Source organism: Indicator indicator, unplaced genomic scaffold (assembly GCF_027791375.1).
Source record: "Indicator indicator isolate 239-I01 unplaced genomic scaffold, UM_Iind_1.1 iindUn_scaffold_68, whole genome shotgun sequence".
Lineage (NCBI taxonomy): Eukaryota > Metazoa > Chordata > Aves > Piciformes > Indicatoridae > Indicator > Indicator indicator.
This window is the reverse complement of record NW_026539198.1, coordinates 157,089-169,965: the sequence shown is the minus strand read 5'-3', so window position 1 is coordinate 169,965 and position 12,877 is coordinate 157,089. Positions and strand designations below refer to the sequence as shown.

At 57.0% G+C, this 12,877-nt stretch overlaps 2 non-coding genes and 1 pseudogene across 2 annotated transcripts; 1 reads left to right on the top strand and 2 right to left on the bottom strand.

Annotated features, from left to right (window-relative positions):
* Positions 1-12,877, bottom strand: part of LOC128980165 (zinc finger protein OZF-like) — an 87,815-nt pseudogene that overhangs the window by 27,705 nt on the left and 47,233 nt on the right.
* Positions 674-864, top strand: LOC128980167 (U2 spliceosomal RNA). Its single transcript, XR_008489466.1, has one exon. It is a non-coding gene; the product is annotated as a U2 spliceosomal RNA (small nuclear RNA).
* LOC128980169 (U2 spliceosomal RNA) lies at positions 2,460-2,650 on the bottom strand. Its single transcript, XR_008489468.1, has one exon. It is a non-coding gene; the product is annotated as a U2 spliceosomal RNA (small nuclear RNA).

Sequence of the window (12,877 nt, the reverse complement as noted above, 5' to 3'; positions counted from 1 at the left end):
GGGAGCGCAGGGACGGAGCCCCCAGCCTGGCGTCGGCCACGCGCGAGCAGAGCGCAAGCAGCGCTGCGTCCGGAGAGGAAGTCCCGTCCCCAGCCGGGCACCAACAGCCAATCAGAGCCGATCACTGCGGGGCAGCTCCTCTCCCTCCCCGCTCCCGAGGCACAGCGAGGAGCTGCCACTGCCGGCCGCGGCCGCCATTGTTCCTGCCCCGTGGGGAGCGGCAGCAGTGCCGGAGCGCGGGAGAAGTGCCGGAGGTGCTGGCGGGCGAGCGGCAGCTGTCGGCTCGTGAGCTGCGGCGGGGCGGGAGGGGCTGAGGGGGACGCCAGGAGGCCGCGCTGCGCCCTGCCAATCAGGAGAGCGGGATCGGAGAGGGGCGGGGCTTGCAGGAACAGGGCCGGACCCTGCGATGCCATTGGCCGGGAGGCAGGGCAAGGGCGGGGCGGATGCAGAGCGTGGTCATGGGTTATGGTAACGAGGGGTGCGGGGCATGCCGGGACGCCGCACTCAGGGGCATTCCGCGGGGCTTGAAGGAGCTGGGTGGCCGCGAGACCAAGGGCGACCGTGCGGGACGCGCGGGGAGCGCAGCAGGGAGGCGGCTGCGGGCGGCACAGGGCTGTCCGTGGTCTAGGGAGGCCCCGTGGGGCATGGGTAGGTGTGGGCGAGAAGCAACAGTATCGCTTCTCGGCCTTTTGGCTAAGATCAAGTGTAGTATCTGTTCTTATCAGTTTAATATCTGATACGTCCTCGATCAGAGGACTTTATATTAAACGGATTTTTGGGCATGGGAGTTGGATCCGGAGCTTGCTCCCTCCGCTCCGCGCATCGTCCTGGTATTGCAGTGCCTCCAGGAACGGTGCACCCCCCACGCGGGGACCTTCCTTGGTTAATAACAGGTGTGAGCTCTTCTTTTCTCTGCTTCTCTCCTCAAGGTGTTCCTCCGACCTTTGCAACCCTCTGTAAACCTCTCCAGCCCTTGGCCCTTGCATCTCTTTCTGCCTTAGTCTCACGAGCTTTCCGTTCTTGTGCTGCTAGCTGCGACGTTTTCTACTCCTCTGTTCCAGCTCCAGTGGCGGGGGCGGGGGGGAGGACACAGGGCCATGGGACACCAAAGATACCAGGGACAGTGATGGGCTGAGAACCAGGGAAGGGCCTGGGGATGCTGAGACACGAATTAGGCCTTGTCCCCCCCAAAAGGGACAGGATTGTGAGAAATAAAGACAGGGGAGGTCATTTTGCTTCAGCTAATTAAGGTACAGGCCAGCAAGCAGGAAGAATGTGAGGATCCTGCCCCCAAGGCGGGAGCCAAGGACATTTTGTGCCAGGTCAGGTACTGGTCAGGTACTGGTCAGGTACTGGCTTCTCTAAGTGTTTGACTTCCGTCAAAGATGTTTAAAAATGCTTAACAGAAAAATCACCAACATCCTTTTGCACTGTTAAGAGCACCTAAAGACTCATTAAAACATATTAAAATCTCCTAGAGTTCCATAAAGCCACCTAATGATGCATTAAAATATCTTTTTGAGAGTGTTGAAGAGACTTTAACAAGTCTTTGGGTTCTCAAAAATTTTCAAATATGCCTGAAAGATCATGAAAGTGTCTTCAAAGCTCCTGAAAACCTCTTCAGAAATGAACAAGTCTCCTCAAAACTGTTCAGAAACTCTGGAAATTTCATAAAAATATCTTAAAATCTCTTAGCAACCCTTGATCCTGTGAGAAACAAGCTCAGCCCTAACAATTTGTGGAGGGACAAAGTCTGTTAAAGAAGGTTTATTTCCAGCACTGGGTACATAGCTTCCTGCATGTACACCTTTCCTTCCCCCACTGGGGGCTTGTATAACAGAACTCTTGCCGTGCAACAACCTGATTGGTTCCAGGAACAAAGAACCTCTGCCCCACAACAAGAGTTCCTGCCACTGCATGTCTGGTGGTGGTCTCTTCAGGGGTCAGTGGATGCTTGAAGTTCTGAACTCAGGTGTCCCAGACACACTGACCAGTACCTGACCTGGCACAAAATGTCCTTGGCTCCCGCCTTGGGGGCAGGATCCTCACATTCTTCCTGCTTGCTGGCCTGTACCTTAATTAGCTGAAGCAAAATGACCTCCCCTGTCTTTATTTCTCACAATCCTGTCCCTTTTGGGGGGGACAAGGCCTAATTCGTGTCTCAGCATCCCCAGGCCCTTCCCTGGTTCTCAGCCCATCACTGTCCCTGGTATCTTTGGTGTCCCATGGCCCTGTGTCCTCCCCCCCGCCCCCGCCACTGGAGCTGGAACAGAGGAGTAGAAAACGTCGCAGCTAGCAGCACAAGAACGGAAAGCTCGTGAGACTAAGGCAGAAAGAGATGCAAGGGCCAAGGGTTGGAGAGGTTTACAGAGGGTTGCAAAGGTCGGAGGAACACCTTGAGAAGAGAAGCAGAGAAGAGAAGAGCTCACACCTGTTATTAACCAACGAAGGTCCCCGCGTGGGGGTGCACCGTTCCTGGAGGCACTGCAATACCAGGACGATGCGCGGAGCGGAGGGAGCAAGCTCCGGATCCAACTCCCATGCCCAAAAATCCGTTTAATATAAAGTCCTCTGATCGAGGACGTATCAGATATTAAACTGATAAGAACAGATACTACACTTGATCTTAGCCAAAAGGCCGAGAAGCGATACTGTTGCTTCTCGCCCACACCTACCCATGCCCCACGGGGCCTCCCTAGGCCACGGACAGCCCCGTGCCGCCCGCAGCCGCCTCCCTGCTGCGCTCCCCGCGCGTCCCGCACGGTCGCCCTTGGTCTCGCGGCCACCCAACTCCTTCAAGCCCCGCGGAATGCCCCTGAGTGCGGCGTCCCGGCATGCCCCGCACCCCTCGTTACCATAACCCCGACCACGCTCTGCATCCGCCCCGCCCTTGCCCTGCCTCCCGGCCAATGGCATCGCAGGGTCCGGCCCTGTTCCTGCAAGCCCCGCCCCTCTCCGATCCCGCTCTCCTGATTGGCAGGGCGCAGCGCGGCCTCCTGGCGTCCCCCTCAGCCCCTCCCGCCCCGCCGCAGCTCACGAGCCGACAGCTGCCGCTCGCCCGCCAGCACCTCCGGCACTTCTCCCGCGCTCCGGCACTGCTGCCGCTCCCCACGGGGCAGGAACAATGGCGGCCGCGGCCGGCAGTGGCAGCTCCTCGCTGTGCCTCGGGAGCGGGGAGGGGGAGGAGCTGCCCCGCAGTGATCGGCTCTGATTGGCTGTTGGTGCCCGGCTGGGGACGGGACTTCCTCTCCGGACGCAGCGCTGCTTGCGCTCCGCTCGCGCGTGGCCGACGCCAGGCTGGGGGCTCCGTCCCTGCGCTCCCTGCTCGCCAGGAGCCTGCCGGGGCCGGCGCTCGGCAGCTTCCTGTGCGCTGATCTCGGCCTCGGCCTCCTGCTCTGCGTCCCCTTTGTCCCGGCTGCAGGTGGGGTGAGGGAATCTGTGGGGCTGAATGGGGGATCCAGAGGTGGGGATCGGAATCCCCTGGGGGCTGAGGGTTGTGTCCTGGAGGGTCCGTGGCGTCTAGCAGCGCCGGCTGGGTTGGTGGAGGTTTGTGTGGTAGGAGTTGGTGGTGCTGGGGGAGCCTGTGTGTGGATGGTGTGGGGGGAGGGGGCGTGAGGTGTGGAGTGTTGGGGTTCTGAGAGGTGGTCCGTGCGGGTCTGGGGGGTCTGTGCGGTCCTGGAGCCTGTCTGGGGCTGTGGGCAGTCTGTGGGAAGCTGTGGGGCTCTGTGGTTCGGGAGGATGTTCTGTGGAGTTCTGGGGGGGTCTGTGTGGCTGTGGGGGTGTCTGTGGGGCACGGCAGAGCTGTGCAGGGTCGGTGGGTGGTGGCTGTGCTGTTCTGGGAGGGGTGTGTGCGGATCTGGGGCCATGGGTGGGGCTGGGGAGGGGTCGGTGTGTTTGGGGGGGTTCCTTGTGCTGCTTTGCTGCTGAATCCCCCTGCTAGGGGCAGCTGCAGGCCGCCTTTGGCTGCTGCTGTGTTGCAGCCGGAGCCCATTGGTGCTCCTGCAGGGGCTGGCCCTGGCTCCCTGGCCCTGGCTCCCTCTGCTCACTGCTGCCCTTCCTGTGGGGCTCTGCTGTGCCCAGCCCTGTGCTGCCACCACTAACTCAAAAGTAACCCCAGCCCCACCGCATAGTTTTGGGGACCCTCTAATTTTAGGATGCCCCTAAGCCCCCTGTCCCCTGTGCTGCCACACAGGAGGTTCCAGATTCCCCCCCAGGGTGTTTTGTTTTGGGGTCCCCTGACTTCTGAGGAGAATCCCCCAGTTTTGGGGCACTCCCCCCCACCATGTGAGGGCCACTGAACTCCAGGCCACTTGAGGAATGGAAGCTAAAAATGGACCCAAAAATGCTTGTTTGGATGCATAAAATGTTCCACTGGAGTCTAAAATGGCCCTGAGGGGACCCCAGAATGTGTCCTGGAACTCAAAATGTTCCCCCAGGATGCCCCAGTGGAGTCCAGGACCCTAAAATGGTCTCTAAGGAACCCAAAATAGCAGAAGGGACCCCAAAACGGTTTCCCAGAACTCTTCAACTTCTCTCCTGGCATCTCAAAATTGCCCCCAAGAACCCACAAATGGTCTCCCTGGATCCCCAAAATGCCCCCCGGGCTTGAGGGGTGGTCTCTTGGTTGGTTTTGGGTGAGGAGTGCCCACGGGGGTGGCAGCTCTGGTCCCAGCTGTCCCTGCAGCCTCTTTTCAGGCTGCATTTGCCCAGAGCTGCTCCTTTCCCACCCTGCCCAGGGTGGGCACCCCCCAGCCCTCTGCCAGCAGTCCTGGGGGACCTAATGTGGGGGTTGGGGTCAGCCCCCCAGCTGCTGGGAGGTGCAGGAGCTCCCTGCTGCCCTCCTGGCTGGGCTGCAGAGGCCCAAGGCAGGCAGCTGGGCACAGGCTGGACCCAGCAGGACAGGGCAGGCTGTGGCTGGCAGGGGCAGAGCTACTCTCAGGCTGCACACAGGACTCCAGTGAGGCCTCAGCAGAGCAGAGTGGGAGGACAATGGATTGAAACTGGGAGAAAGGAGACTGAGGCTGCAGAGCAGGGAGAGATTCTTTACCTTGAGGGTGGTGAGACACTGGCACAGGTTGCCCAGGGAGGTGTTCAAGGCCAGGCTGGATGAGGCCTGGAGCAGCCTGGGCTGGTGGGAGGTGTTCCCTGCCCAGGGCTCAGGGGCTTGGACCTGGATGATCTTGAAGGTCCCTTCCAAGCCCCAGCAGTTTGTGGTTCTCTGAAGCAGGAAAGTGTTTGGCAGCTGTTGCTGTTTGGAAGGCAGTGAAAGGTTTTCCATAATCCAGAGAGGAAAGTGACCAATCCTGAGCAGCAGCAGAGGGAGCTGAGCCCCTGGCACAGGAGCACAGCCCCAGGGCAGCTCTCCCTGACATGGAGTTCCAAGGCAGTGCCACCAGAACCACAGAATGGTTTGGGTTGAAAGGGACCTCCAGAGCTCATCCAGCCCAAGCCCCTGCAGCCAGCAGGGACATCCTCCCCTGGAGCAGGTTGCCCAGAGCACTGCTGAGCTTCACCCTGAACATCTGCAGGGATGGGCCCCAACCACCTCCCTGGGCAGCCTGTGCCAGAGCTCAGCTGCCCTCCTGGTGCAGAACTTGCTCCCCACATCCAATCTCAGGCTGCTCTCATCTCAAACCACTGCCCCTGGCCCTGGCCCTGCAGGCCTTTGGGGACTGTCCCCCTGCAGCCTTCCTGCAGCGTCCCTCAGGCTCTGGAAGCTGCTCGGAGGTCTCCCTGGAGCCTTCTCTTCTCCAGGCTGAACACCTCCAGCTCCCTCAGCCTGTCCCCACAGCAGAGGTTCTTCAGCCCCTGATCATCTTTGTGTCTTCCTCTGGACCCTCTCCAGCAGGTCCATGTCTGCCTTGTGCTGGACACTCCCAGCTGGCAGTGGTGGCACCCCCACAGCCAAGCCCAGTGGGTGCCCAGCACCTTGGCAGCCTGGATGGGAGCCTGGGGTGGTGCTGAGCTCTCTGCTGGTTGCTCTCTGCCCTCTCTTTGCCTTCTCTCCTCTCTCCTCAGCTGCTCTCAGCCTTACCCAAGCTGCAGGACACCTCCCTGAGCTCTGCCTTTGTTTGTGGGGGGGCAGTCCCAGAAAGAGTCCAGGGGGGTCCAGCAGTGGCTTGGTGCTGGCCTCAGCTTGGCTTGGCCTCAGGGCACCTCAGAACCAGGCCTGAGCTCGTCTGTGAGCCCAGGGGTTGGGGCTGGGGTGGCCTCATGGGCAGGAGCCCCCATCTGGGGACAAAGGAGACTGCTGCAAGGAGGCCAGGATGGGGGGGGGCTACCCCCAGGGAAATGTGGTCCCCAAATTGTGAGGCAATGGAGAGTCTCCAGATGGAGTGGAGAGGGAAGAACAGGAGGGTCCCAAAATGTTGCTGCTGTTGTTTCCTTCTTCCCAGACCAGCAAGGATCCAAACTGGTGTCACCATCAGCCCTGTCTCCCAGAATCCCCCAGTCCTGGGGTCCCTGGGGGTGTGGGGAGGTCCTTTCCATTCACCTGGGGCCCGAGGGCCATTTTGGGTTCCTTTGGGACAGTTTTGGAGTGCTGGGGACAAAACTGAGGGTCCCAGGCTGCTGCTTTGGTTTCCTTGGGGGTTGTTTTTGGGGTCCTGGGGTCTTACTTTGGGGTCTTGGGGGAACATTTGGGCTCTGGGAGGCAGTTTGGGCTCCTCTGGCATGGGGCAGGGCCCAGAATGGGCTGCCCAGGGGGGCACAGGGGGGCAGGGGTTGAGCTCCTCCCACAGCCTTCTGGCCTGGGAAGCAGCTCTGCAGCACAGAAGTGTCAGGAGGTGCTGGCAGGGAAGGGAATCACCACAGCTGCTGGATCCTGAGCTGCAGCAGGTGGGGGAGGGGCTGAGGGGGCCAGGGGAGTGCCTGGGGGCAGCAGGAGCAGAGTGGGGAAGGGTCTGGGCAGGCCCCAGGGCGTGTTGAGAGCTGTGGGCAGTTAGCTGCTGGCCCTAGGGCTGTGCAGGGCATGGCAGCAGTTGGAGTTCTCAGCCAGGGCAGGGCAAGGGTAGGGCTGGGTCAGAAAACTTAAAACCTCTCCAAAATGCTTTGGTGGTTTTTTAGACCTTTTGAGAGATTTTGTTGAGTTTTGAAATTTTTTGAAGAGATTTTGATGATTCTTGAGGTTCCCCTCCCCCTCTACTCTGCCCTGCTGAGGCCTTGCCTGGAACACTGCATCCAGTTCTGGGCTCCCCAGGTCAGGAGGGACAGGGATCTGCTGCAGAGAGTCCAAGGGAGGCTCCAAGATGCTGAAGGGCCTGGAGCACTGCCTGGGGAGGAGAGGCTGAGAGCCCTGGGGGTGGTTAGTCTGGAGAGGAGAAGACTGAGAGGGATCTGATCAATGTCTCTCAATATCTGTGGGCTGGGGGTCAGGAGGGAGGGGACAGGGACAGGCTCTGCTCACTTGCAGCCTGGGACAGGACAGGGAGCAGTGGGTGGAAACTGCAGCACAGGAGGTTTCACCTCAACAGGGAAATGTGGTCCCCAAATTGTGAGGCAATGGAGAGTCTCCAGATGGAGTGGAGAGGGAAGAACAGTAGGGTCCCAAAATGTTGCTGCCCCCAAGTCTTCTTTGCCCCCAGATCAGGAAGGGTCTAAAATGTTGCTGCCATGGGCCCTGCCTCCCAGAATCCCTCTGCATCCCCCCAGTCCTGGCTCCCTTGGGGGTGGGGAGGTTCCTTCCTGCCTCCTGGGTGTTTGGGGCCATTTTTGGTTCCTTTGGGACAGTTTTGGGTCTCAGGGAGGCATTTGGAGGCCTCAGGCTGCTGGTGTGGTCTTCTTGAGGGCATTTTGGGCTGGGCCTTGGCTCCTCCTGTTCTGTTGTCAGAGGTTCTCAGCACGGCTGGGGACACATCGTAAGCCTGTGGTGCCCAGGTGGCCCCTGCCCTACCCAGTCTGCCCAGGGCAGCCAGGCCCCATCAAACCCTCAACTACTACAGACCCCCAAGCACTGAACAGACCCCCATGACCCCACAGACCCCATCCCATAACCTTACAAATTGTTCCTGTACCTCACAGATGATCCTAAACCAAGCCCCAGGGGTTCCTCCCTAAATCCTCGAAGAGGTTCCTCCAGACCCACCTACCCCCAACCCCACCAACCCCCCAGCAACCCCAGGGACTGTCCTGGCTCCTCAACCCCACAGACCCCTCCCCAGTCAGCATTCCAGGACAAAACCCTCAGCCCCAGGGGATCCTGATCACAATTCCAGGATCCCCTCTCATCCCCAGGGCTCCCCACACATCACCTGAGTATTTGAGCAGTTTTGAAAGGATTTCTTGGCTTTTGAAGGTGTTTTGGAGTTTTGAAAACATTTGGATGATTTTTCAGGCATATTTGAAGAGTTTTGAGAACCAAAAACTCCTTAAAGTCTCTCCAACAATCTTTGGGTGGTGTTAGGAACTTCTAAGAGTTCTGAAAAGATTTTTATGAGGTTTTTTGGTCCTTGAGTAATTTTGAAGAGCTGCTGATGGTTCTTAGGGCAGTTTGAAACCTTTTTAAGCACTCTTTAAAAGTGTCAGACATAGCTAAGCCTAGAAAGTGACAATAATCTATTTACAATTAGTCTTTTTCAGAGATTTTAATGAATTTTTAAGAGCTTTTGATGAGTTTTGAAGGGGTTTTGATGATTTTTTTTCAAGCAGTTTGACCCCACAGACCCCCAGCCAGCCCCAATGGATTTCAATGCCAGCCACAGGTTTCCCACCATGAGCCTCCAAGGATCCTCATTGCAACCCTCAGCCCCAAGGGCTCTCCATGCCACAGACCCACCAGAACCCCACAGACTGCCCCTCCCCAGTCCACAGAGCATCCCCAACCCCACAAATCACCCCAGAAACCTACAGCCCCCCCTTAACTGCACAGACCCCATCCCATAACCTTACAGAGCACTCCTGTACCCCACAGACACCCCCAAGCCAAGCCCCAGGAGCTCCCAAGCCAAGCCCCAGGAGCTCCCCACTAGATCCCCACAGAGGTTCCTCCAGACTGACCCAACCCCAACCCCAGCAACCCTCCCCCAGCCCCATGGCTCCTCCTGGTCCCCCAGCCCCACAGATGCTGCCAGCAGCCCCACAGGCCCCTCTCCAATCCCCACCCCAGGTCAAAACCCTCCTCCAGGGGGTCCCAGTCACAATTCCAGGATCCCCCCTTCAGCCCCAGGGGATTTTTCCTGGCCCATGGGGAGCGGCAGCAGATGTGGGATGTGGGAGCGGTGCCGGAGCTGCTGGGGGGTGAGCTGCGGGGGGCTGAGGGGCTGGGGAGCAGAGCAGGGACCTCTGGAAAGAGATTTTGGTGATTTGTCAGGAGTTTCTAAACCTTGTTAAGCGTTTTTGAAGGCTGACAGAAGCCCAGAAGGTCATCAAAATCTCTACAAAATGACTTCAGAATTTCAAAGAGACTTTGATGAGTTTTGAAGAATTTTTGAGTAGATTTTGTGGCTTTTCATGTTTGAAGAGTTTGGAAAACCCAGAGCTCAATGGAAATCTCTTCAACACTCTTAAAAAAGAGATTTTTTTAATTCATCTTTAGGTGGTTTTAGAAACTTCTAAGAGTTTTGAAAGTATTTTCATCTGGGGAGGTCCTGTAGGAGTTCTGAAGTGATGTTGATGATTTTTGGCACAGTTGTGACCATTTCAAAGCAGTTTTGAAGTGTCAAACACAAATAAGCCTAGGAACTCACTAAAATCCTTTCACAACTGAAATGTTTTGCAGTGAGTTTAATGAATTTTTGAGAGCTTTTGATGAGTTTTGAAGGGACTTTGATTTTTTTTTTTTCTTTTCCACTTAATTTTAAGCCTTTTAAAGCCTTTTGGAAGGGTTTTGAACACAGATGGTCAGGTACCAGGGTGGGGCCCCTGGTGCAGCACTGGCTTTGAGCTGGGTGGGAAGCTCTGCCTGCACTCAGGCACTGATTTGGCTGCTCAGGTGGCACAGAGTGGGGCACTGCAGAGTCATTCTCCTCCTTCTTGTCCTCATTGTTCTTGTTCTCATACTCCTTCATCATTCTCCTTCTCACCCTCAGCTGCCTCCTCCTCCTCTTCCTTTCCCTCAAGGCTGCCCTTGAGCTCCTCCAACTTGTTCTCCACGGTATTCTCCTCCCAGCTCTCATCCAGGGGCTACTGTTGGGCTGGGGCTCTGGATCAGCTCTGGGGCCTTGATGGCTCCCCGAAGACTTTTGGGTGTCACTGAGAGAGTGCAGATGGGGCTATGGACAGATGGATGAAGGCTGCAGGGTGTGGGAGGGGTTAGTTCATCAGCTGTGGGGCTCTGGCTGGCTCCTGCCTACAATGGTGATAGCAGAACCTGACCCCAGAAGCCCAAAGTCTCAGATCCTGCCTGGGTCAGGACAGCCTCCATCACCCAGTACCTCCAGATGCTGACAGTCCCCTGACCTTCAACACCTCCTGGCATCCACCAGCACCCAAGCAGGCACTGGAGAGGGTCCTGATCCCACACACCACCCCATACCCCAGGACACTGAAGGGCAGGAGTCACCTGAGCTCTCACCCCAGCTCTGCCCCACTTCATCAGTTCCTGCATGAGGTGGTTGCAGAGTCCCTCCCCACCCATGGTCACTTTGCTGCAGGGATCAGCTTCACTGCAGGTAAAGCTGTGCTGGACAAGGGAGCAGTAGGCAGAAGAGTCATCCCAAAGCTCTTTTTAGGTCTTTTTGAAGCCAGGAAAAGCAGCCTCACTGTGCTGGGGGCTTGTGGGTGTGCTGCTGAGCTAGAGTGGGCAGAACCAGCACCTCCCCTACACCTAAAGGAGGCATTAACACAGCAAAGGGCCATTTGCTGCAGAGATCAGCACCACTCACCTGTGTGGGCAGAACCCCCACCACCCATTGTTGATCAGGTGAGAAGTTGTCTCTGGGAGGGCAGCACAGGGCAAGCAAACAGTGACTGAGTGTGCCCCAGGGGCTGCTGCAGCTGTTAGCAGCAGCTCAGTGGGATCTGTGATCCTTGTGCACTGGGCAAGGTCAATCCCCAAGCAAGGTACTAGAGTCATCTGGGTGTGTCCCAGCAGCCTGTGAAATCAGTCAGGGACAGAGATCCAGGCATGGTTGCAACCACGCTGAGGGCTGTTGTCAGTAGTTCTGTTCTGTTGTCAGAGGTTCTGAGCAGACAGGTAGGTGTCCAGGTCCCTGGCTGTGGAGAGTGCCAGAGCCTGGCACTTGCAGTGGAGGGCTGCAGAGACAAAACATGGTTAGATGGGAGCAGGTGAAGGATCTGCTCAGTCTGGTGGCTGAGCTGAAGAAGGAAGTTGTGAGGCTAAGGACTATAAGGGGATATGAAGGGGATAGACTTGTGGCATTGGGCTCTGCCATCCCAGAGGGAGGGGCAGCAGGTGTGGGTGGCACGAGAAGCAGGGGATCCCATGCCCTCTTGTCACCTGGGAAAAGAAAGAGACCTAAGAGATGAGGAGGAATGGAGGCAGGTCCCTCTCCAGAGAGGCAGAAGAGGCAGGTGAGTCCCCTGCCCGTCCCCCCAGCCTTCCCAGTTGCCCACACACAACAGGTATGGGGCTCTTGAAACAGAGGGCCAGGCAAAGGAGGGTGGAGCTGAATGTCCATGCACACAGCTCCCCAGGACTTGTCAGCTAGTCCCACAACTTAGGACTAGTGCAAAGAAGAAAAAAGGAAAGCTGGTAGTAGTAGGGGAGTCCCTTCTCAGGGTACTGAGGGCCTGCTCCATCCCACAGGGAGGTCTGCTGCCTGCCTGGGGCATGAGATAGGGACATTTCTAAGAGACTTCCCAGTCTGGTGTGGCCATCAGACTATTACCTGCTGCTAGTTATACAGATTGGGAGCGGGGAGGCAATGGATAGGAGTAAAGAGCAATTAAAAATTACTTCAGGGCTTTGGGGAGACTACTTGAGGGCTCAGGAGCACAAGTGGTATTCTCAATTCCTCTAGTGACAGGAAGAGATATTGAAGGAAAGAAAAAAATCCATGTGATTAAGACATGGCTTAGACGTTGGTGCCACCAAGAGAACTTTGGGTTTTGTGACCATGGGGAAGATTTCTTGGCACCAGGTCTGCTGGCGACAGATGGAATTCCTCTGTCCCATAAGGGGACAAGAATCCTTGCACGTGAGCTGGCTGTGCTCACTGACAAGGCTTTAAACTAGCTCATAGAATCCTAGAATCAGTCAGGGTTGGAAGGGACCACAAGGATCATCTAGTTCCAACCCCCTGCCATGGGCAAGGACACCTCACACTAGATGAGGCTGGCCAGAGCCTCATCCAGCCTGGCCTTAAACACCTTGTTGTAAAGGGGGTCGGGGACATAGCTGGCCTTGCCATGGAGAGCCCTGGGGGTAGTAGCCCAGGGCTTATGGAGCAGTGTGTTGGCATCTTAGATAAGCAGAAGGTCTACCCCCGCTCAGGGTTGAAAGCTGTGTACTCAACTCCCTCCCTGAAAGGTTTATACACCAACACAGGCTGCGTGGGTGATAAACAGGAGGAGCTGTTGGTCATTGTGCTACAGGGAAACTATGTTCTAGCAGCCATCAGGGAACCTTGTGGGATGACTCCCACGACCGATGGGATTGCCCTGCAAGCCACGGGCACCAACTTTTCAGAGGGGACAGGCAAGGAAGAAGAGGTGGTGGAGTGGTCTCTGTGTTAGGGAGACGAATGCAGGTGGTGATGGGGTTGAGTCCTTATGGGTGAGAATCAGGAGTAAGGCCAACAAGAGTGATGTAGTGGTGGGAATCTGTTATAGAGCACCCAGCCAGCATGAAGAGGGAGATGACATTTTTTATAAGCAGTTGAGAGAGGTTTCCCAATCGCTGCCCCTTGTTCCTGGGAGACTTCAACTTCCTGGATGTCTGCTGGAAACTCAATACAGCAGGGAGAGAACAGTCCTGGAG